Consider the following 21,203-nt stretch of genomic DNA (forward strand, 5'->3'; position numbering starts at 1 on the left):
AAAAAAAGGTTGAAAACAGTTCTTTCAGGAGAAGACAATGTCCTGGGCGGATGCCGAAATAGCTCAGTTGGGAGAGCGTAGACTAAAGATCTAAAGGTCACCGATTCAATTCTGGGTTTTGTCACACCCTCATTTTAAACATTGAACAATTGACATGAATGTTTTTGGGTTCTTTCTATATCCTAACTGAACCGAGCTTTCCTTCTTGCATAATGCGCAGGTAATCCTGGAAATGGGGGGGGAGTCCCTATTTCACATCAGTCATTAATGTGAGAAAGACTAAATAATGCAAGGATCCGGAAATATTCAGCAGAATGCTGAATGGCAGAGACATATATTACCACACTTCTCCAAGAAGCCTTACCTCTTCTCCGTGTTCCCTCCCGAAGAACCAGCTGCCATTTTCTTTGCTGCTCGCTGAATAGCGTTCACCTCCAAAAGCACGCAGCTGCATCACCAGAAGACATGTCCTAGGTGCACAACAGCGGTGGCTGTCTTTTTTTAGCAGATAGACCCTGCTCAGCTACATTATATTGATGATTTTAAGTGGGTATAGAGTCAGAGCTCGACTCTTGGCTGGTCAAAACCAGATGGCAATGTCCAATGAGCTCCAGGCCCCACTGAATGTCATTTCTCCCAGGTTCCAATGCTGTAGAAATGTTATTCCATGCTTCAGCTGTAAACCTTTGTCTCTTACAATAAAGGCCGTTCTTTTACCTTAACGGTCCACACAGACAGAATGTAGAAGGGGTGTTTGTGACAGACATCATAGCGGATCCTCCAGATTGTGATTGGATTAGTCTTTGGTCTCCATTCAAGTGCGCATTATTCAGAACTCTTGTCTTCACAAGAAAATCCCTTGCGGAGTCACGTACTTTTCAGGAGGGTCACGCGGAAGTTACACAGAATCAGGTCACTGTAAGCTAGGACCCTTATTACTGGCTCTACAGCCAAGCAAGCTGAGTCAGGCTATATAGTCAGAAGTAAAAGTGAAATTGCCATTGGGAGCCAGCAGGAATTTCTCTGCACTGGTGCTATTGCCAGCAGGAAAAAAATCAAACCTCTGTCAGAAGTGGGATTCGAACCCACGCCTCCAGAGGAGACTGCGACCTGAACGCAGCGCCTTAGACCGCTCGGCCATCCTGACATGGGATTAGTTCCTCAGTCCCTGAATGTCGCACGCATGCACGCTATTTGGAATCAATTAACTACTCATTAGAAAATCATCCCTCCTATGTACATTCTGTACTCATGGGAATTTTCACCTTGCCTAAAGATGTCCCAACTAGTGAACGGGGAGACAGCAAACCCCAGGACAGAGGCCGAAATAGCTCAGTTGGGAGAGCGTTAGACTAAAGGTCCCTGGTTCGATCCCGGGTTTCGACAAATGAATTTTGAATACAAATCCACTAACAAAAGAAAAGGCTTGCTACGTTTCTTTCCAATTCGTTGGGGTTTCGATCGAGCGTAGCGCACTGCTGGAACTATAGAAAATAAAAAAAAGGTTGAAAACAGTTCTTTCAGGAGAAGACAATGTGCTGCGCGGATGCCGAAATAGCTCAGTTGGGAGAGCGTAGACTAAAGATCTAAAGGTCCCCGATTCAATTCTGGGTTTTGTCACACCCTCGTTTTAAACATTAAACAATTGACATGAATGTTTTTGGGTTCTTTCTATATCCTAACTGAACCGAGCTTTCCTTCTTGCATAATGCGCAGGTAATCCTGGAAATGGGGGGGGGGGGGGAGTCCCTCTTTCACATCAGTCATTAATGTGAGAAAGACTAAATAATGCAAGGATCCGGAAATATTCAGCAGAATGCTGAATGGCAGAGACATATATTACCACACTTCTCCAAGAAGCCTTACCTCTTCTCCGTGTTCCCTCCCGAAGAACCAGCTGCCATTTTCTTTGCTGCTCGCCCAATAGCGTTCACCTCCAAAAGCACGCAGCTGCATCACCAGAAGACATGTCCTAGGTGCACAACAGCGGTGGCTGTCTTTTTTTAGCAGATAGATCCTGCTCAGCTACATTATATTGATGATTTTAAGTGGGTATAGAGTCAGAGCTCGACTCTTGGCTGGTCAAAACCAGATGGCAATGTCCAATGAGCTCCAGGCCCCACTGAATGTCATTTCTCCCAGGTCTCCCCCAGGTTCCAATGCTGTAGAAATGTTATTCCATGCTTCAGCTGTAAACCTTTGTCTCTTACAATAAAGGCCGTTCTTTTACCTTACCGGTCCACACAGACAGAATGTAGAAGGGGTGTTTGTGACAGACATCATAGCGGATCCTCCAGATTGTGATTGGATTAGTCTTTGGTCTCCATTCAAGTGCGCATTATTCAGAACTCTTGTCTTCACAAGAAAATCCCTTGCGGAGTCACGTACTTTTCAGGAGGGTCACGCGGAAGTTACACAGAATCAGGTCACTGAAAGCTAGGACCCTTATTACTGTCTCTACAGCCAAGCAAGCTGAGTCAGGCTATATAGTCAGAAGTAAAAGCGAAATTGCCATTGGGAGCCAGCAGGAATTTCTCTGCACTGGTGCTATCGCCAGCAGGAAAAAAATCAAACCACTGTCAGAAGTGGGATTCGAACACACGCCTCCAGAGGAGACTGCGACCTGAACGCAGCGCCTTAGACTGCTCGGCCATCCTGACATGGGATTAGTTTCCTCAGTCCCTGAATGTCGCGCGCATGCACGCTATTTGGAATCAATTAACTACTCATTAGAAAATCATCCCTCCTATGTACATTCTGTACTCATGGGAATTTTCACCTTGCCTAAAGATGTCCCAACTAGTGAACGGGGAGACAGCCAACCCCAGGACAGAGGCCGAAATAGCTCAGTTGGGAGAGCATTAGACTGAAGATCTAAAGGTCCCTGGTTCGATCCCGGGTTTCGGCAAATGAATTTTGAATACAAATCCACTAACAAAAGAAAAGGCTTGCTACGTTTCTTTCCAATTCGTTGGGGTTTCGATCGAGCGTAGTGCGCTGCTGGAGCTATAGAAAAAAAAAAAAGGTTGAAAACAGTTCTTTCAGGAGAAGACAATGTGCTGCGCGGATGCCGAAATAGCTCAGTTGGGAGAGCGTAGACTAAAGATCTAAAGGTCCCCGATTCAATTCTGGGTTTTGTCACACCCTCATTTTAAACATTGAACAATTGACATGAATGTTTTTGGGTTCTTTCTATATCCTAACTGAACTGAGCTTTCCTTCTTGCATAATGTGCAGGTAATCCTGGAAATGGGGGGGGGGGGGGAAGTCCCTATTTCACATCAGTCATTAATGTGAGAAAGACTAAATAATGCAAGGATCCGGAAATATTCAGCAGAATGTTGAATGGCAGAGACATATATTACCACACTTCTCCAAGAAGCCTTACCTCTTCTCCGTGTTCCCTCCCGAAGAACCAGCTGCCATTTTCTTTGCTGCACGCTGAATAGCGTTCACCTCCAAAAGCACGCAGCTGCATCACCAGAAGACATGTCCTAGGTGCACAACAGCGGTGGCTGTCTTTTTTTAGCAGATAGACCCTGCTCAGCTACATTATATTGATGATTTTAAGTGGGTATAGAGTCAGAGCTCGACTCTTGGCTGGTCAAAACCAGATGGCAATGTCCAATGAGCTCCAGGCCCCACTGAATGTCATTTCTCCCAGGTTCCAATGCTGTAGAAATGTTATTCCATGCTTCAGCTGTAAACCTTTGTCTCTTACAATAAAGGCCGTTCTTTTACCTTAACGGTCCACACAGACAGAATGTAGAAGGGGTGTTTGTGACAGACATCATAGCGGATCCTCCAGATTGTGATTGGATTAGTCTTTGGTCTCCATTCAAGTGCGCATTATTCAGAACTCTTGTCTTCACAAGAAAATCCCTTGCGGAGTCACGTACTTTTCAGGAGGGTCACGCGGAAGTTACACAGAATCAGGTCACTGTAAGCTAGGACCCTTATCACTGGCTCTACAGCCAAGCAAGCTGAGTCAGGCTATATAGTCAGAAGTAAAAGTGAAATTGCCATTGGGAGCCAGCAGGAATTTCTCTGCACTGGTGCTATCGCCAGCAGGAAAAAAATCAAACCACTGTCAGAAGTGGGATTCGAACCCACGCCTCCAGAGGAGACTGCGACCTGAACGCAGCGCCTTAGACCGCTCGGCCATCCTGACATAGGATTAGTTTCCTCAGTCCCTGAATGTCGCGCGCATGCACGCTATTTGGAATCAATTAACTACTCATTAGAAAATCATCCCTCCTATGTACATTCTGTACTCATGGGAATTTTCACCTTGCCTAAAAATGTCCCAACTAGTGAACGGGGAGACAGCAAACCCCAGGACAGAGGCCGAAATAGCTCAGTTGGGAGAGCGTTAGACTGAAGATCTAAAGGTCCCTGGTTCGATTCCGGGTTTCGGCAAATGAATTTTGAATACAAATCCACTAACAAAAGAAAAGGCTTGCTACGTTTCTTTCCAATTCGTTGGGGTTTCGATCGAGCGTAGCGCACTGCTGGAACTATAGAAAAAAAAAAGGTTGAAAACAGTTCTTTCAGGAGAAGACAATGTGCTGCGCGGATGCCGAAATAGCTCAGTTGAGAGAGCGTAGACTAAAGATCTAAAGGTCCCCGATTCAATTCTGGTTTTTGTAACACCCTCGTTTTAAACATTAAATAATTGACATGAATGTTTTTGGGTTCTTTCTATATCCTAACTGAACCGAGCTTTCCTTCTTGCATAATGCGCAGGTAATCCTGGAAATGGGGGGGGGGGGAGTCCCTATTTCACTTTTGTCAATAATGTGAGAAAGACTAAATAATGCAAGGATCCGGAAATATTCAGCAGAATGCTGAATGGCAGAGACATATATTACCACACTTCTCCAAGAAGCCTTACCTCTTCTCCGTGTTCCCTCCCGAAGAACCAGCTGCCATTTTCTTTGCTGCTCGCCCAATAGCGTTCACCTCCAAAAGCACGCAGCTGCATCACCAGAAGACATGTCCTAGGTGCACAACAGCGGTGGCTGTCTTTTTTTAGCAGATAGACCCTGCTCAGCTACATTATATTGATGATTTTAAGTGGGTATAGAGTCAGAGCTCGACTCTTGGCTGGTCAAAACCAGATGGCAATGTCCAATGAGCTCCAGGCCCCACTGCATGTCATTTCTCCCAGGTCTCCCCCAGGTTCCAATGCTGTAGAAATGTTATTCCATGCTTCAGCTGTAAACCTTTGTCTCTTACAATAAAGGCCGTTCTTTTACCTTAACGGTCCACACAGACAGAATGTAGAAGGGGTGTTTGTGACAGACATCATAGCGGATCCTCCAGATTGTGTTTGGATTAGTCTTTGGTCTCCATTCAAGTGCGCATTATTCAGAACTCTTGTCTTCACAAGAAAATCCCTTGCGGAGTCACATACTTTTCAGGAGGGTCACGCGGAAGTTACACAGAATCAGGTCACTGTAAGCTAGGACCCTTATTACTGGCTCTACAGCCAAGCAAGCTGAGTCAGGCTATATAGTCAGAAGTAAAAGTGAAATTGCCATTGGGAGCCAGCAGGAATTTCTCTGCACTGGTGCTATCGCCAGCAGGAAAAAAATCAAACCACTGTCAGAAGTGGGATTCGAACCCACGCCTCCAGAGGAGACTGCGACCTGAACGCAGCGCCTTAGACCGCTCGGCCATCCTGACATGGGATTAGTTCCTCAGTCCCTGAATGTCGCACGCATGCACGCTATTTGGAATCAATTAACTACTCATTAAAAAATCATCCCTCCTATGTACATTCTGTACTCATGGGAATTTTCACCTTGCCTAAAGATGTCCCAACTAGTGAACGGGGAGACAGCAAACCCCAGGACAGAGGCCGAAATAGCTCAGTTGGGAGAGCGTTAGACTGAAGATCTAAAGGTCCCTGGTTCGATCCTGGGTTTCGGCAAATGAATTTTGAATACAAATCCACTAACAAAAGAAAAGGCTTGCTACGTTTCTTTCCAATTCGTTGGGGTTTCGATCGAGCGTAGCGCACTGCTGGAACTATAGAAAAAAAAAAAAAGGTTGAAAACAGTTCTTTCAGGAGAAGACAATGTGCTGCGCGGATGCCGAAATAGCTCAGTTGGGAGAGCGTAGACTAAAGATCTAAAGGTCCCCGATTCAATTCTGGGTTTTGTCACACCCTCGTTTTAAACATTAAACAATTGACATGAATGTTTTTGGGTTCTTTCTATATCCTAACTGAACCGAGCTTTCCTTCTTGCATAATGCGCAGGTAATCCTGGAAATGGGGGGGGGGGGAGTCCCTCTTTCACATCAGTCATTAATGTGAGAAAGACTAAATAATGCAAGGATCCGGAAATATTCAGCAGAATGCTGAATGGCAGAGACATATATTACCACACTTCTCCAAGAAGCCTTAACTCTTCTCCGTGTTCCCTCCCGAAGAACCATCTGCCATTTTCTTTGCTGCTCGCCGAATAGCGTTCACCTCCAAAAGCACGCAGCTGCATCACCAGAAGACATGTCCTAGGTGCACAACAGCAGTGGCTGTCTTTTTTTAGCAGATAGACCCTGCTCAGCTACATTATATTGATGATTTTAAGTGGGTATAGAGTCAGAGCTCGACTCTTGGCTAGTCAAAACCAGATGGCAATGTCCAATGAGCTCCAGGTCCCACTGAATGTCATTTCTCCCAGGTATCCCCCAGGTTCCAATGCTGTAGAAATGTTATTCCATGCTTCAGCTGTAAACCTTTGTCTCTTACAATAAAGGCCGTTATTTTACCTTAACGGTCCGCACAGACAGAATGTAGAAGGGGTGTTTGTGACAGACATCATAGCGGATCCTCCAGATTGTGATTGGATTAGTCTTTGGTCTCCATTCAAGTGCGCATTATTCAGAACTCTTGTCTTCACAAGAAAATCCCTTGCGGAGTCACGTACTTTTCAGGAGGGTCACGCGGAAGTTACACAGAATCAGATCACTGAAAGCTAGGACCCTTATTACTGGCTCTACAGCCAAGCAAGCTGAGTCAGGCTATATAGTCAGAAGTAAAAGTGAAATTGCCATTGGGAGCCAGCAGGAATTTCTCTGCACTGGTGCTATCGCCAGCAGGAAAAAAATCAAACCACTGTCAGAAGTGGGATTGGAACACACGCCTCCAGAGGAGACTGCGACCTGAACGCAGCGCCTTAGACCGCTCGGCCATCCTGACATGGGATTAGTTTCCTCAGTCCCTGAATGTCGCGCGCATGCACGCTATTTGGAATCAATTAACTACTCATTAGAAAATCATCCCTCCTATGTACATTCTGTACTCATGGGAATTTTCACCTTGCCTAAAGATGTCCCAACTAGTGAACGGGTAGACAGCCAACCCCAGCACAGAGGCCGAAATAGCTCAGTTGGGAGAGCGTTAGACTGAAGATCTAAAGGTCCCTGGTTCGATCCCGGGTTTCGGCAAATGAATTTTGAATACAAATCCACTAACAAAAGAAAAGGCTTGCTATGTTTCTTTCCAATTCGTTGGGGTTTCGATCGAGCGTAGCGCGCTGCTGGAACTGTAGAAAAAAAAAAAAGGTTGAAAACAGTTCTTTCAGGAGAAGACAATGTCCTGGGCGGATGCCGAAATAGCTCAGTTGGGAGAGCGTAGACTAAAGGTCCCCGATTCAATTCTGGGTTTTGTCACACCCTCATTTTAAACATTGAACAATTGACATGAATGTTTTTGGGTTCTTTCTATATCCTAACTGAACCGAGCTTTCCTTCTTGCATAATGCGCAGGTAATCCTGGAAATGGGGGGGGAGTCCCTATTTCACATCAGTCATTAATGTGAGAAAGACTAAATAATGCAAGGATCCGGAAATATTCAGCAGAATGCTGAATGGCAGAGACATATATTACCACACTTCTCCAAGAAGCCTTACCTCTTCTCCGTGTTCCCTCCCGAAGAACCAGCTGCCATTTTCTTTGCTGCTCGCTGAATAGCGTTCACCTCCAAAAGCACGCAGCTGCATCACCAGAAGACATGTCCTAGGTGCAAAACAGCGGTGGCTGTCTTTTTTTAGCAGATAGACCCTGCTCAGCTACATTATATTGATGATTTTAAGTGGGTATAGAGTCAGAGCTCGACTCTTGGCTGGTCAAAACCAGATGGCAATGTCCAATGAGCTCCAGGCCCCACTGAATGTCATTTCTCCCAGGTTCCAATGCTGTAGAAATGTTATTCCATGCTTCAGCTGTAAACCTTTGTCTCTTACAATAAAGGCCGTTCTTTTACCTTAACGGTCCACACAGACAGAATGTAGAAGGGGTGTTTGTGACAGACATCATAGCGGATCCTCCAGATTGTGATTGGATTAGTCTTTGGTCTCCATTCAAGTGCGCATTATTCAGAACTCTTGTCTTCACAAGAAAATCCCTTGCGGAGTCACGTACTTTTCAGGAGGGTCACGCGGAAGTTACACAGAATCAGGTCACTGTAAGCTAGGACCCTTATTACTGGCTCTACAGCCAAGCAAGCTGAGTCAGGCTATATAGTCAGAAGTAAAAGTGAAATTGCCATTGGGAGCCAGCAGGAATTTCTCTGCACTGGTGCTATTGCCAGCAGGAAAAAAATCAAACCTCTGTCAGAAGTGGGATTCGAACCCACGCCTCCAGAGGAGACTGCGACCTGAACGCAGCGCCTTAGACCGCTCGGCCATCCTGACATGGGATTAGTTCCTCAGTCCCTGAATGTCGCACGCATGCACGCTATTTGGAATCAATTAACTACTCATTAGAAAATCATCCCTCCTATGTACATTCTGTACTCATGGGAATTTTCACCTTGCCTAAAGATGTCCCAACTAGTGAACGGGGAGACAGCAAACCCCAGGACAGAGGCCGAAATAGCTCAGTTGGGAGAGCGTTAGACTAAAGGTCCCTGGTTCGATCCCGGGTTTGACAAATGAATTTTGAATACAAATCCACTAACAAAAGAAAAGGCTTGCTACGTTTCTTTCCAATTCGTTGGGGTTTCGATCGAGCGTAGCGCACTGCTGGAACTATAGAAAATAAAAAAAAGGTTGAAAACAGTTCTTTCAGGAGAAGACAATGTGCTGCGCGGATGCCGAAATAGCTCAGTTGGGAGAGCGTAGACTAAAGATCTAAAGGTCCCCGATTCAATTCTGGGTTTTGTCACACCCTCGTTTTAAACATTAAACAATTGACATGAATGTTTTTGGGTTCTTTCTATATCCTAACTGAACCGAGCTTTCCTTCTTGCATAATGCGCAGGTAATCCTGGAAATGGGGGGGGGGGGGGGGAGTCCCTCTTTCACATCAGTCATTAATGTGAGAAAGACTAAATAATGCAAGGATCCGGAAATATTCAGCAGAATGCTGAATGGCAGAGACATATATTACCACACTTCTCCAAGAAGCCTTACCTCTTCTCCGTGTTCCCTCCCGAAGAACCAGCTGCCATTTTCTTTGCTGCTCGCCCAATAGCGTTCACCTCCAAAAGCACGCAGCTGCATCACCAGAAGACATGTCCTAGGTGCACAACAGCGGTGGCTGTCTTTTTTTAGCAGATAGATCCTGCTCAGCTACATTATATTGATGATTTTAAGTGGGTATAGAGTCAGAGCTCGACTCTTGGCTGGTCAAAACCAGATGGCAATGTCCAATGAGCTCCAGGCCCCACTGAATGTCATTTCTCCCAGGTCTCCCCCAGGTTCCAATGCTGTAGAAATGTTATTCCATGCTTCAGCTGTAAACCTTTGTCTCTTACAATAAAGGCCGTTATTTTACCTTACCGGTCCACACAGACAGAATGTAGAAGGGGTGTTTGTGACAGACATCATAGCGGATCCTCCAGATTGTGATTGGATTAGTCTTTGGTCTCCATTCAAGTGCGCATTATTCAGAACTCTTGTCTTCACAAGAAAATCCCTTGCGGAGTCACGTACTTTTCAGGAGGGTCACGCGGAAGTTACACAGAATCAGATCACTGAAAGCTAGGACCCTTATTACTGGCTCTACAGCCAAGCAAGCTGAGTCAGGCTATATAGTCAGAAGTAAAAGTGAAATTGCCATTGGGAGCCAGCAGGAATTTCTCTGCACTGGTGCTATCGCCAGCAGGAAAAAAATCAAACCACTGTCAGAATTGGGATTGGAACACACGCCTCCAGAGGAGACTGCGACCTGAACGCAGCGCCTTAGACCGCTCGGCCATCCTGACATGGGATTAGTTTCCTCAGTCCCTGAATGTCGCGCGCATGCACGCTATTTGGAATCAATTAACTACTCATTAGAAAATCATCCCTCCTATGTACATTCTGTACTCATGGGAATTTTCACCTTGCCTAAAGATGTCCCAACTAGTGAACGGGTAGACAGCCAACCCCAGCACAGAGGCCGAAATAGCTCAGTTGGGAGAGCGTTAGACTGAAGATCTAAAGGTCCCTGGTTCGATCCCGGGTTTCGGCAAATGAATTTTGAATACAAATCCACTAACAAAAGAAAAGGCTTGCTATGTTTCTTTCCAATTCGTTGGGGTTTCGATCGAGCGTAGCGCGCTGCTGGAACTGTAGAAAAAAAAAAAAGGTTGAAAACAGTTCTTTCAGGAGAAGACAATGTCCTGGGCGGATGCCGAAATAGCTCAGTTGGGAGAGCGTAGACTAAAGGTCCCCGATTCAATTCTGGGTTTTGTCACACCCTCATTTTAAACATTGAACAATTGACATGAATGTTTTTGGGTTCTTTCTATATCCTAACTGAACCGAGCTTTCCTTCTTGCATAATGCGCAGGTAATCCTGGAAATGGGGGGGGAGTCCCTATTTCACATCAGTCATTAATGTGAGAAAGACTAAATAATGCAAGGATCCGGAAATATTCAGCAGAATGCTGAATGGCAGAGACATATATTACCACACTTCTCCAAGAAGCCTTACCTCTTCTCCGTGTTCCCTCCCGAAGAACCAGCTGCCATTTTCTTTGCTGCTCGCCCAATAGCGTTCACCTCCAAAAGCACGCAGCTGCATCACCAGAAGACATGTCCTAGGTGCACAACAGCGGTGGCTGTCTTTTTTTAGCAGATAGACCCTGCTCAGCTACATTATATTGATGATTTTAAGTGGGTATAGAGTCAGAGCTCGACTCTTGGCTGGTCAAAACCAGATGGCAATGTCCAATGAGCTCCAGGCCCCACTGAATGTCATTTCTCCCAGGTCTCCCCCAGGTTCCAATGCTGTAGAAATGTTATTCCATGCTTCAGCTGTAAACCTTTGTCTCTTACAATAAAGGCCGTTCTTTTACCTTAACGGTCCACACAGACAGAATGTAGAAGGGGTGTTTGTGACAGACATCATAGCGGATCCTCCAGATTGTGATTGGATTAGTCTTTGGTCTCCATTCAAGTGCGCATTATTCAGAACTCTTGTCTTCACAAGAAAATCCCTTGCGGAGTCACATACTTTTCAGGAGGGTCACGCGGAAGTTACACAGAATCAGGTCACTGTAAGCTAGGACCCTTATTACTGGCTCTACAGCCAAGCAAGCTGAGTCAGGCTATATAGTCAGAAGTAAAAGTGAAATTGCCATTGGGAGCCAGCAGGAATTTCTCTGCACTGGTGCTATCGCCAGCAGGAAAAAATCAAACCACTGTCAGAAGAGGGATTCGAACCCTCACCTCCAGAGGAGACTGCGACCTGAACGCAGCGCCTTAGACCGCTCGGCCATCCTGACATGGGATTAGTTTCCTCAGTCCCTGAATGCCGCGCGCATGCACGCTATTTGGAATCAATTAACTACTCATTAGAAAATCATCCCTCCTATGTACATTCTGTACTCATGGGAATTTTCACCTTGCCTAAAGATGTCCCAACTAGTGAATGGGGAGACAGCAAACCCCAGGACAGAGGCCGAAATAGCTCAGTTGGGAGAGCGTTAGACTGAAGATCTAAAGGTCCCTGGTTCGATCCCGGGTTTCGGCAAATGAATTTTGAATACAAATCCACTAACAAAAGAAAAGGCTTGCTACGTTTCTTTCCAATTCGTTGGGGTTTTGATCGAGCGTAGCGCACTGCTGGAACTATAGAAAAAAAAAAAAGGTTGAAAACAGTTCTTTCAGGAGAAGACAATGTGCTGCGCGGATGCCGAAATAGCTCAGTTGGGAGAGCGTAGACTAAAGATCTAAAGGTCCCCGATTTAATTCTGGGTTTTGTCACACCCTCGTTTTAAACATTGAACAATTGACATGAATGTTTTTGGGTTCTTTCTATATCCTAACTGAACCGAGCTTTCCTTCTTGCATAATGCGCAGGTAATCCTGGAAATGGGGGGGGGAGTCCCTGTTTTACATCAGTCATTAATGTGAGAAAGACTAAATAATGCAAGGATCCGGAAATATTCAGCAGAATGCTGAATGGCAGAGACATATATTACCACACTTCTCCAAGAAGCCTTACCTCTTCTCCGTGTTCCCTCCCGAAGAACCAGCTGCCATTTTCTTTGCTGCTCGCCCAATAGCGTTCACCTCCAAAAGCACGCAGCTGCATCACCAGAAGACATGTCCTAGGTGCACAACAGCGGTGGCTGTCTTTTTTTAGCAGATAGACCCTGCTCAGCTACATTATATTGATGATTTTAAGTGGGTATAGAGTCAGAGCTCGACTCTTGGCTGGTCAAAAGCAGATGGCAATGTCCAATGAGCTCCAGGCCCCACTGAATGTCATTTCTCCCAGGTCTCCCCCAGGTTCCAATGCTGTAGAAATGTTATTCCATGCTTCAGCTGTAAACCTTTGTCTCTTACAATAAAGGCCGTTCTTTTACCTTAACGGTCCACACAGACAGAATGTAGAAGGGGTGTTTGTGACAGACATCATAGCGGATCTTCCAGATTGTGATTGGATTAGTCTTTGGTCTCCATTCAAGTGCGCATTATTCAGAACTCTTGTCTTCACAAGAAAATCCCTTGCGGAGTCACGTACTTTTCAGGAGGGTCACGCGGAAGTTACACAGAATCAGGTCACTGAAAGCTAGGACCCTTATTACTGGCTCTACAGCCAAGCAAGCTGAGTCAGGCTATATAGTCAGAAGTAAAAGTGAAATTGCCATTGGGAGCCAGCAGGAATTTCTCTGCACTGGTGCTATCGCCAGCAGGAAAAAAATCAAACTACTGTCAGAAGTGGGATTCGAACCCACGCCTCCAGAGGAGACTGCGACCTGAACGCAGCGCCTTAGACCGCTCGGCCATCCTGACATGGGATTAGTTTCCTCAGTCCCTGAATGTCGCGCGCATGCACGCTATTTGGAATCAACTACTCATTAGAAAATCATCCCTCCTATGTACATTCTGTACTCATGGGAATTTTCACCTTGCCTAAAGATGTCCCAACTAGTGAACGGGTAGACAGCCAACCCTAGGACAGAGGCCGAAATAGCTCAGTTGGGAGAGCGTTAGACTGAAGATCTAAAGGTCCCTGGTTCGATCCCGGGTTTCGGTAGATGAATTTTGAATACAAATCCACTAACAAAAGAAAAGGCTTGCTACGTTTCTTTCCAATTCGTTGGGGTTTTGATCTAGCGCACTGCTGGAACTATAGAAAAAAAAAAAAGGTTGAAAACAGTTCTTTCAGGAGAAGACAATGTGCTGTGCGGATGCCGAAATAGCTCAGTTGGGAGAGCGTAGACTAAACATCTAAAGGTCCCCGATTTAATTCTAGGTTTTGTCACACCCTCGTTTTAAATATTGAACCATTGACATGAATGTTTTTGGGTTCTTTCTATATCCTAACTGAACCGAGCTTTCCTTCTTGCATAATGCGCAGGTAATCCTGGAAATGGGGGGGGAAGTCCCTCTTTCACATCAGTCATTAATGTGAGAAAGACTAAATAATGCAAGGATCCGGAAATATTCAGCAGAATGCTGAATGGCAGAGACATATATTACCACACTTCTCCAAGAAGCCTTACCTCTTCTCCGTGTTCCCTTCCGAAGAACCAGCTGCCATTTTCTTTGCTGCTCGCCGAATAGCGTTCACCTCCAAAAGCACGCAGCTGCATCACCAGAAGACATGTCCTAGGTGCACAACAGCGGTGGCTGTCTTTTTTTAGCAGATAGACCCTGCTCAGCTACATTATATTGATGATTTTAAGTGGGTATAGAGTCAGAGCTCGACTCTTGGCTGGTCAAAACCAGATGGCAATGTCCAATGAGCTCCAGGCCCCACTGAATGTCATTTCTCCCAGGTCTCCCCCAGGTTCCAATGCTGTAGAAATGTTATTCCATGCTTCAGCTGTAAACCTTTGTCTCTTACAATAAAGGTCGTTCTTTTACCTTAACGGTCCACACAGACAGAATGTAGAAGGGGTGTTTGTGACAGACATCATAGCGGATCCTCCAGATTGTGATTGGATTAGTCTTTGGTCTCCATTCAAGTGCGCATTATTCAGAACTCTTGTCTTCATAAGAAAATCCCTTGCGGAGTCACGTACTTTTCAGGAGGGTCACGCGGAAGTTACACAGAATCAGGTCACTGTAAGCTAGGACCCTTATTACTGGCTCTACAGCCAAGCAAGCTGAGTCAGGCTATATAGTCAGAAGTAAAAGTGAAATTGCCATTGGGAGCCAGCAGGAATTTCTCTGCACTGGTGCTATCGCCAGCAGGAAAATAATCAAACCACTGTCAGAAGTGGGATTCGAACCCACGCCTCCAGAGGAGACTGCGACCTGAACGCAGCGCCTTAGACCGCTCGGCCATCCTGACATGGGATTAGTTTCCTCAGTCCCTGAATGTCGCGCGCATGCACGCTATTTGGAATCAATTAACTACTCATTAGAAAATCATCCCTCCTATGTACATTCTGTACTCATGGGAATTTTCACCTTGCCTAAAGATGTCCCAACTAGTGAACCGGGAGACAGCAAACCCCAGGGCAGAGGCCGAAATAGCTCAGTTGGGAGAGCGTTAGACTGAAGATCTAAAGGTCCCTGGTTTGATCCCGGGTTTCGGCAAATGAATTTTGAATACAAATCCACTAACAAAAGAAAAGGCTTGCTACGTTTCTTTCCAATTCGTTGGGGTTTCGATCGAGCGTAGCGCGCTGCTGGAACTATAGAAAAAAAAAAAAGGTTGAAAACAGTTCTTTCAGGAGAAGACAATGTGCTGCGCGGATGCCGAAATAGCTCAGTTGGGAGAGCGTAGACTAAAGATCTAAAGGTCCCCGATTTAATTCTGGGTTTTGTCACACCCTCATTTTAAACATTGAACAATTGACATGAATGTTTTTGGGTTCTTTCTATATCCTAACTGAACCGAGCTTTCCTTCTTGCATAATGCGCAGGTAATCCTGGAAATGGGGGGGGGGGGGGAAGTCCCTCTTTCACATCAGTCATTAATGTGAGAAAGACTAAATAATGCAAGGATCCGGAAATATTCAGCAGAATGCTGAATGGCAGAGACATATATTACCACACTTCTCCAAGAAGCCTTACCTCTTCTCCGTGTTCCCTTCCGAAGAACCAGCTGCCATTTTCTTTGCTGCTCGCCGAATAGCGTTCACCTCCAAAAGCACGCAGCTGCATCACCAGAAGACATGTCCTAGGTGCGCAACAGCGGTGGCTGTCTTTTTTTAGCAGATAGACCCTGCTCAGCTACATTATATTGATGATTTTAAGTGGGTATAGAGTCAGAGCTCGACTCTTGGCTGGTCTAAACCAGATGGCAATGTCCAATGAGCTCCAAGTCCCACTGAATGTCATTTCTCCCAGGTCTCCCCCAGGTTCCAATGCTGTAGAAATGTTATTCCATGCTTCAGCTGTAAACCTTTGTCTCTTAAATAAAGGCTGTTATTTTACCTTAACGGTCCACACAGACAGAATGTAGAAGGGGTGTTTGTGACAGACATCATAGCGGATCCTCCAGATTGTCATTGGATTAGTCTTTGGTCTCCATTCAAGTGCGCATTATTCAGAACTCTTGTCTTCACAAGAAAATCCCTTGCGGAGTCACGTACTTTTCAGGAGGGTCACGTGGAAGTTACACAGAATCAGGTCACTGTAAGCTAGGACCCTTATTACTGGCTCTACAGCCAAGCAAGCTGAGTCAGGCTATATAGTCAGAAGTAAAAGTGAAATTGCCATTGGGAGCCAGCAGGAATTTCTCTGCACTGGTGCTATCGCCAGCAGGAAAAAAATCAAACCACTGTCAGAAGTGGGATTCGAACACACGCCTCCAGAGGAGACTGCGACCTGAACGCAGCGCCTTAGACCGCTCGGCCATCCTGACATGGGATTAGTTTCCTCAGTCCCTGAATGTCGCGCGCATGCACGCTATTTGGAATCAATTAACTACTCATTAGAAAATCATCCCTCCTATGTACATTCTGTACTCATGGGAATTTTCACCTTGCCTAAAGATGTCCCAACTAGTGAACGGGGAGACAGCAAACCCCAGGACAGAGGCCGAAATAGCTCAGTTGGGAGAGCGTTAGACTGAGGATCTAAAGGTCCCTGGCTCGATCCCGGGTTTCGGCAAATGAATTTTGAATACAAATCCACTAACAAAAGAAAAGGCTTGCTACGTTTCTTTCCAATTCGTTGGGGTTTCGATCGAGCGTAGCGCGCTGCTGGAACTATAGAAAAAAAAAAAAAGGTTGAAAACAGTTCTTTCAGGGGAAGACAATGTGCTGGGCGGATGCCGAAATAGCTCAGTTGGGAGAGCGTAGACTAAAGGTCCCCGATTCAATTCTGGGTTTTGTCACACCCTCATTTTAAACATTGAACAATTGACATGAATGTTTTTGGGTTCTTTCTATATCCTAACTGAACCGAGCTTTCCTTCTTGCATAATGCGCAGGTAATCCTGGAAATGGGGGGGGGGGAGTCCCTATTTCACATCAGTCATTAATGTGAGAAAGACTAAATAATGCAAGGATCCGGAAATATTCAGCAGAATGCTGAATGGCAGAGACATATATTACCACACTTCTCCAAGAAGCCTTACCTCTTCTCCGTGTTCCCTCCCGAAGAACCAGCTGCCATTTTCTTTGCTGCTCGCTGAATAGCGTTCACCTCCAAAAGCACGCAGCTGCATCACCAGAAGACATGTCCTAGGTGCAAAACAGCGGTGGCTGTCTTTTTTTAGCAGATAGACCCTGCTCAGCTACATTATATTGATGATTTTAAGTGGGTATAGAGTCAGAGCTCGACTCTTGGCTGGTCAAAACCAGATGGCAATGTCCAATGAGCTCCAGGCCCCACTGAATGTCATTTCTCCCAGGTCTCCCCCAGGTTCCAATGCTGTAGAAATGTTATTCCATGCTTCAGCTGTAAACCTTTGTCTCTTACAATAAAGGCCGTTCTTTTACCTTAACGGTCCACACAGACAGAATGTAGAAGGGGTGTTTGTGACAGACATCATAGCGGATCCTCCAGATTGTGATTGGATTAGTCTTTGGTCTCCATTCAAGTGCGCATTATTCAGAACTCTTGTCTTCACAAGAAAATCCCTTGCAGAGTCACGTACTTTTCAGGAGGGTCACGCGGAAGTTACACAGAATCAGGTCACTGAAAGCTAGGACCCTTATTACTGGCTCTACAGCCAAGCAAGCTGAGTCAGGCTATATAGTCAGAAGTAAAAGTGAAATTGCCATTGGGAGCCAGCAGGAATTTCTCTGCACTGGTGCTATCGCCAGCAGGAAAAAAAATCAAACCTCTGTCAGAAGTGGGATTCGAACCCACGCCTCCAGAGGAGACTGCGACCTGAACGCAGCGCCTTAGACCGCTCGGCCATCCTGACATGGGATTAGTTTCCTCAGTCCCTGAATGTCGCGCGCATGCACGCTATTTGGAATCAATTAACTACTCATTAGAAAATCATCCCTCCTATGTACATTCTGTACTCATGGGAATTTTCACCTTGCCTAAAGATGTCCCAACTAGTGAACGGGGAGACAGCAAACCCCAGAACAGAGGCAGAAATAGCTCAGTTGGGAGAGCGTTAGACTAAAGGTCCTTGGCTCGATCCCGGGTTTCGGCAAATGAATTTTGAATACAAATCCACTAACATAAAAGAAAAGGCTTGCTACGTTTCTTTCCAATTCGTTGGGGTTTCGATCGAGCGTAGCGCGCTGCTGGAACTATAGAAAAAAAAAAAAGGTTGAAAACAGTTCTTTCAGGAGAAGACAATGTGCTGCGCGGATGCCGAAATAGCTCAGTTGGGAGAGCATAGACTAAAGATCTAAAGGTCCCCGATTCAATTCTGGGTTTTGTCACACCCTCATTTTAAACATTGAACAATTGACATGAATGTTTTTGGGTTCTTTCTATATCCTAACTGAACCGAGCTTTCCTTCTTGCATAATGCGCAGGTAATCCTGGAAATGGGGGGGGGGGGGTGGAGTCCCTATTTCACATCAGTCATTAATGTGAGAAAGACTAAATAATGCAAGGATCCGGAAATATTCAGCAGAATGCTGAATGGCAGAGACATATATTACCACACTTCTCCAAGAAGCCTTACCTCTTCTCCGTGTTCCCTCCCGAAGAACCAGCTGCCATTTTCTTTGCTGCTCGCCCAATAGCGTTCACCTCCAAAAGCACGCAGCTGCATCACCAGAAGACATGTCCTAGGTGCACAACAGCGGTGGCTGTCTTTTATTAGCAGATAGACCCTGCTCAGCTACATTATATTGATGATTTTAAGTGGGTATAGAGTCAGAGCTCGACTCTTGGCTGGTCAAAACCAGATGGCAATGTCCAATGAGCTCCAGGCCCCACTGAATGTCATTTCTCCCAGGTCTCCCCCAGGTTCCAATGCTGTAGAAATGTTATTCCATGCTTCAGCTGTAAACCTTTGTCTCTTACAATAAAGGCCGTTCTTTTACCTTAACGGTCCCACACAGACAGAATGTAGAAGGGGTGTTTGTGACAGACATCATAGCGGATCCTCCAGATTGTGATTGGATTAGTCTTTGGTCTCCATTCAAGTGCGCATTATTCAGAACTCTTGTCTTCACAAGAAAATCCCTTGCGGAGTCACGTACTTTTCAGGAGGGTCACGCGGAAGTTACACAGAATCAGGTCACTGTAAGCTAGGACACTTATTACTGGCTCTGCAGCCAAGCAAGCTGAGTCAGGCTATATAGTCAGAAGTAAAAGTGAAATTGCCATTGGGAGCCAGCAGGAATTTCTCTGCACTGGTGCTATCGCCAGCAGGAAAAAAGTCAAACCACTGTCAGAATTGGGATTCGAACCCACGCCTCCAGAGGAGACTGCGACCTGAACGCAGCGCCTTAGACCGCTCGGCCATCCTGACATGGGATTAGGTCCCTGAATGTCGCACGCATGCACGCTATTTGGAATCAATTAACTACTCGTTAGAAAATCATCCCTCCTATGTACATTCTGTACTCATGGGAATTTTCACCTTGCCTAAAGATGTCCCAACTAGTGAACGGGGAGACAGCAAACCCCCAGGACAGAGGCCAAAATAGCTCAGTTGGGAGAGCGTTAGACTGAAGATCTAAAGGTCCCTGGTTCGATCCCGGGTTTCGGCAAATGAATTTTGAATACAAATCCACTAACAAAAGAAAAGGCTTGCTACGTTTCTTTCCAATTCGTTGGGGTTTCGATCGAGCGTAGCGCACTGCTGGAACTATAGAAAAAAAAAAAAGGTTGAAAACAGTTCTTTCAGGAGAAGACAATGTGCTGCGCGGATGCCGAAATAGCTCAGTTGGGAGAGCGTAGACTAAAGATCTAAAGGTCCCCGATTCAATTCTGGGTTTTGTCACACCCTCATTTTAAACATTGAACAATTGACATGAATGTTTTTGGGTTCTTTCTATATCCTAACTGAACCGAGCTTTCCTTCTTGCATAATGCGCAGGTAATCCTGGAAATGGGGGGGGGGGGGGGGGAGTCCCTATTTCACATCAGTCATTAATGTGAGAAAGACTAAATAATGCAAGGATCCGGAAATATTCAGCAGAATGCTGAATGGCAGAGACATATATTACCACACTTCTCCAAGAAGCCTTACCTCTTCTCCGTGTTCCCTCCCGAAGAACCAGTTGCCATTTTCTTTGCTGCTCGCCCAATAGCGTTCACCTCCAAAAGCACGCAGCTGCATCACCAGAAGACATGTCCTAGGTGCACAACAGCGGTGGCTGTCTTTTTTTAGCAGATAGACCCTGCTCAGCTACATTATATTGATGATTTTAAGTGAGTATAGAGTCAGAGCTCGACTCTTGGCTGGTCAAAAGCAGATGGCAATGTCCAATGAGCTCCAGGCCCCACTGAATGTCATTTCTCCCAGGTCTCCCCCAGGTTCCAATGCTGTAGAAATGTTATTCCATGCTTCAGCTGTAAACCTTTGTCTCTTACAATAAAGACCGTTCTTTTACCTTAACGGTCCACACAGACAGAATGTAGAAGGGGTGTTTGTGACAGACATCATAGCGGATCCTACAGATTGTGATTGGATTAGTCTTTGGTCTCCATTCAAGTGCGCATTATTCAGAACTCTTGTCTTCATGAGAAAATCCCTTGCGGAGTCACGTACTTTTCAGGAGGGTCACGCGGAAGTTACACAGAATCAGGTCACTGAAAGCTAGGACCCTTATTACTGGCTCTACAGCCAAGCAAGCTGAGTCAGGCTATATAGTCAGAAGTAAAAGTGAAATTGCCATTGGGAGCCAGCAGGAATTTCTCTGCACTGGTGCTATTTCCAGCAGGATTAAAATCAAACCACTGTCAGAAGTGGGATTCGAACCCACGCGTCCATAGGAGACTGCGACCTGAACGCAGCGCCTTAGACCGCTCGGCCATCCTGACATGGGATTATTTTCCTCAGTCCCTGAATGTCGCGCGCATGCACGCTATTTGGAATCAATTAACTACTCATTAGAAAATCATCCCTCCTATGTACATTCTGTACTCATGGGAATTTTCACCTTGCCTAAAGATGTCCCAACTAGTGAACGGGGAGACAGCAAACCCCAGGACAGAGGCCGAAATAGCTCAGTTGGGAGAGCATTAGACTGAAGATCTAAAGGTCCCTGGTTCGATCCCGGGTTTCGGCGAATGAATTTTGAATACAAATCCACTAACAAAAGAAAAGGCTTGCTACGTTTCTTTCCAATTCGTTGGGGTTTCGGTCGAGCGTAGCGCACTGCTGGAACTATAGAAAAAAAAAAAAGGTTGAAAACAGTTCTTTCAGGAGA

The 21,203-nt window shown here is 45.6% G+C and overlaps 23 non-coding genes across 23 annotated transcripts; 11 read left to right on the plus strand and 12 right to left on the minus strand.

Annotated features, from left to right (window-relative positions):
• Positions 1 to 1,064: 1,064 nt before the first annotated feature.
• Positions 1,065 to 1,147, minus strand: TRNAL-CAG (transfer RNA leucine (anticodon CAG)). The gene has a single exon. It is a non-coding gene; the product is annotated as a tRNA-Leu (tRNA).
• Positions 1,148 to 2,577: 1,430 nt separating this feature from the next.
• Positions 2,578 to 2,660, minus strand: TRNAL-CAG (transfer RNA leucine (anticodon CAG)). Its single transcript has one exon. It is a non-coding gene; the product is annotated as a tRNA-Leu (tRNA).
• A 175-nt stretch (positions 2,661 to 2,835) lies between these two features.
• On the plus strand, positions 2,836 to 2,908 carry TRNAF-GAA (transfer RNA phenylalanine (anticodon GAA)). The gene has a single exon. It is a non-coding gene; the product is annotated as a tRNA-Phe (tRNA).
• Positions 2,909 to 4,088: 1,180 nt separating this feature from the next.
• On the minus strand, positions 4,089 to 4,171 carry TRNAL-CAG (transfer RNA leucine (anticodon CAG)). Its single transcript has one exon. It is a non-coding gene; the product is annotated as a tRNA-Leu (tRNA).
• Positions 4,172 to 4,346: 175 nt separating this feature from the next.
• Positions 4,347 to 4,419, plus strand: TRNAF-GAA (transfer RNA phenylalanine (anticodon GAA)). Its single transcript has one exon. It is a non-coding gene; the product is annotated as a tRNA-Phe (tRNA).
• A 1,186-nt stretch (positions 4,420 to 5,605) lies between these two features.
• Positions 5,606 to 5,688, minus strand: TRNAL-CAG (transfer RNA leucine (anticodon CAG)). Its single transcript has one exon. It is a non-coding gene; the product is annotated as a tRNA-Leu (tRNA).
• Positions 5,689 to 5,862: 174 nt separating this feature from the next.
• Positions 5,863 to 5,935, plus strand: TRNAF-GAA (transfer RNA phenylalanine (anticodon GAA)). The gene has a single exon. It is a non-coding gene; the product is annotated as a tRNA-Phe (tRNA).
• A 1,447-nt stretch (positions 5,936 to 7,382) lies between these two features.
• TRNAF-GAA (transfer RNA phenylalanine (anticodon GAA)) lies at positions 7,383 to 7,455 on the plus strand. The gene has a single exon. It is a non-coding gene; the product is annotated as a tRNA-Phe (tRNA).
• A 1,165-nt stretch (positions 7,456 to 8,620) lies between these two features.
• On the minus strand, positions 8,621 to 8,703 carry TRNAL-CAG (transfer RNA leucine (anticodon CAG)). The gene has a single exon. It is a non-coding gene; the product is annotated as a tRNA-Leu (tRNA).
• Positions 8,704 to 10,392: 1,689 nt separating this feature from the next.
• On the plus strand, positions 10,393 to 10,465 carry TRNAF-GAA (transfer RNA phenylalanine (anticodon GAA)). The gene has a single exon. It is a non-coding gene; the product is annotated as a tRNA-Phe (tRNA).
• A 1,175-nt stretch (positions 10,466 to 11,640) lies between these two features.
• Positions 11,641 to 11,723, minus strand: TRNAL-CAG (transfer RNA leucine (anticodon CAG)). Its single transcript has one exon. It is a non-coding gene; the product is annotated as a tRNA-Leu (tRNA).
• A 175-nt stretch (positions 11,724 to 11,898) lies between these two features.
• Positions 11,899 to 11,971, plus strand: TRNAF-GAA (transfer RNA phenylalanine (anticodon GAA)). The gene has a single exon. It is a non-coding gene; the product is annotated as a tRNA-Phe (tRNA).
• A 1,185-nt stretch (positions 11,972 to 13,156) lies between these two features.
• TRNAL-CAG (transfer RNA leucine (anticodon CAG)) lies at positions 13,157 to 13,239 on the minus strand. The gene has a single exon. It is a non-coding gene; the product is annotated as a tRNA-Leu (tRNA).
• A 171-nt stretch (positions 13,240 to 13,410) lies between these two features.
• Positions 13,411 to 13,483, plus strand: TRNAF-GAA (transfer RNA phenylalanine (anticodon GAA)). The gene has a single exon. It is a non-coding gene; the product is annotated as a tRNA-Phe (tRNA).
• A 1,180-nt stretch (positions 13,484 to 14,663) lies between these two features.
• On the minus strand, positions 14,664 to 14,746 carry TRNAL-CAG (transfer RNA leucine (anticodon CAG)). The gene has a single exon. It is a non-coding gene; the product is annotated as a tRNA-Leu (tRNA).
• Positions 14,747 to 14,921: 175 nt separating this feature from the next.
• On the plus strand, positions 14,922 to 14,994 carry TRNAF-GAA (transfer RNA phenylalanine (anticodon GAA)). The gene has a single exon. It is a non-coding gene; the product is annotated as a tRNA-Phe (tRNA).
• Positions 14,995 to 16,184: 1,190 nt separating this feature from the next.
• Positions 16,185 to 16,267, minus strand: TRNAL-CAG (transfer RNA leucine (anticodon CAG)). Its single transcript has one exon. It is a non-coding gene; the product is annotated as a tRNA-Leu (tRNA).
• Positions 16,268 to 16,442: 175 nt separating this feature from the next.
• Positions 16,443 to 16,515, plus strand: TRNAL-GAG (transfer RNA leucine (anticodon GAG)). The gene has a single exon. It is a non-coding gene; the product is annotated as a tRNA-Leu (tRNA).
• A 1,181-nt stretch (positions 16,516 to 17,696) lies between these two features.
• Positions 17,697 to 17,779, minus strand: TRNAL-CAG (transfer RNA leucine (anticodon CAG)). The gene has a single exon. It is a non-coding gene; the product is annotated as a tRNA-Leu (tRNA).
• A 1,435-nt stretch (positions 17,780 to 19,214) lies between these two features.
• Positions 19,215 to 19,297, minus strand: TRNAL-CAG (transfer RNA leucine (anticodon CAG)). The gene has a single exon. It is a non-coding gene; the product is annotated as a tRNA-Leu (tRNA).
• Positions 19,298 to 19,465: 168 nt separating this feature from the next.
• Positions 19,466 to 19,538, plus strand: TRNAF-GAA (transfer RNA phenylalanine (anticodon GAA)). Its single transcript has one exon. It is a non-coding gene; the product is annotated as a tRNA-Phe (tRNA).
• A 1,193-nt stretch (positions 19,539 to 20,731) lies between these two features.
• On the minus strand, positions 20,732 to 20,814 carry TRNAL-CAG (transfer RNA leucine (anticodon CAG)). The gene has a single exon. It is a non-coding gene; the product is annotated as a tRNA-Leu (tRNA).
• A 175-nt stretch (positions 20,815 to 20,989) lies between these two features.
• On the plus strand, positions 20,990 to 21,062 carry TRNAF-GAA (transfer RNA phenylalanine (anticodon GAA)). The gene has a single exon. It is a non-coding gene; the product is annotated as a tRNA-Phe (tRNA).
• Positions 21,063 to 21,203: the final 141 nt, after the last annotated feature.

The sequence above is a fragment of the Leptodactylus fuscus genome, chromosome 1 (assembly GCF_031893055.1).
Source record: "Leptodactylus fuscus isolate aLepFus1 chromosome 1, aLepFus1.hap2, whole genome shotgun sequence".
NCBI lineage: Eukaryota > Metazoa > Chordata > Amphibia > Anura > Leptodactylidae > Leptodactylus > Leptodactylus fuscus.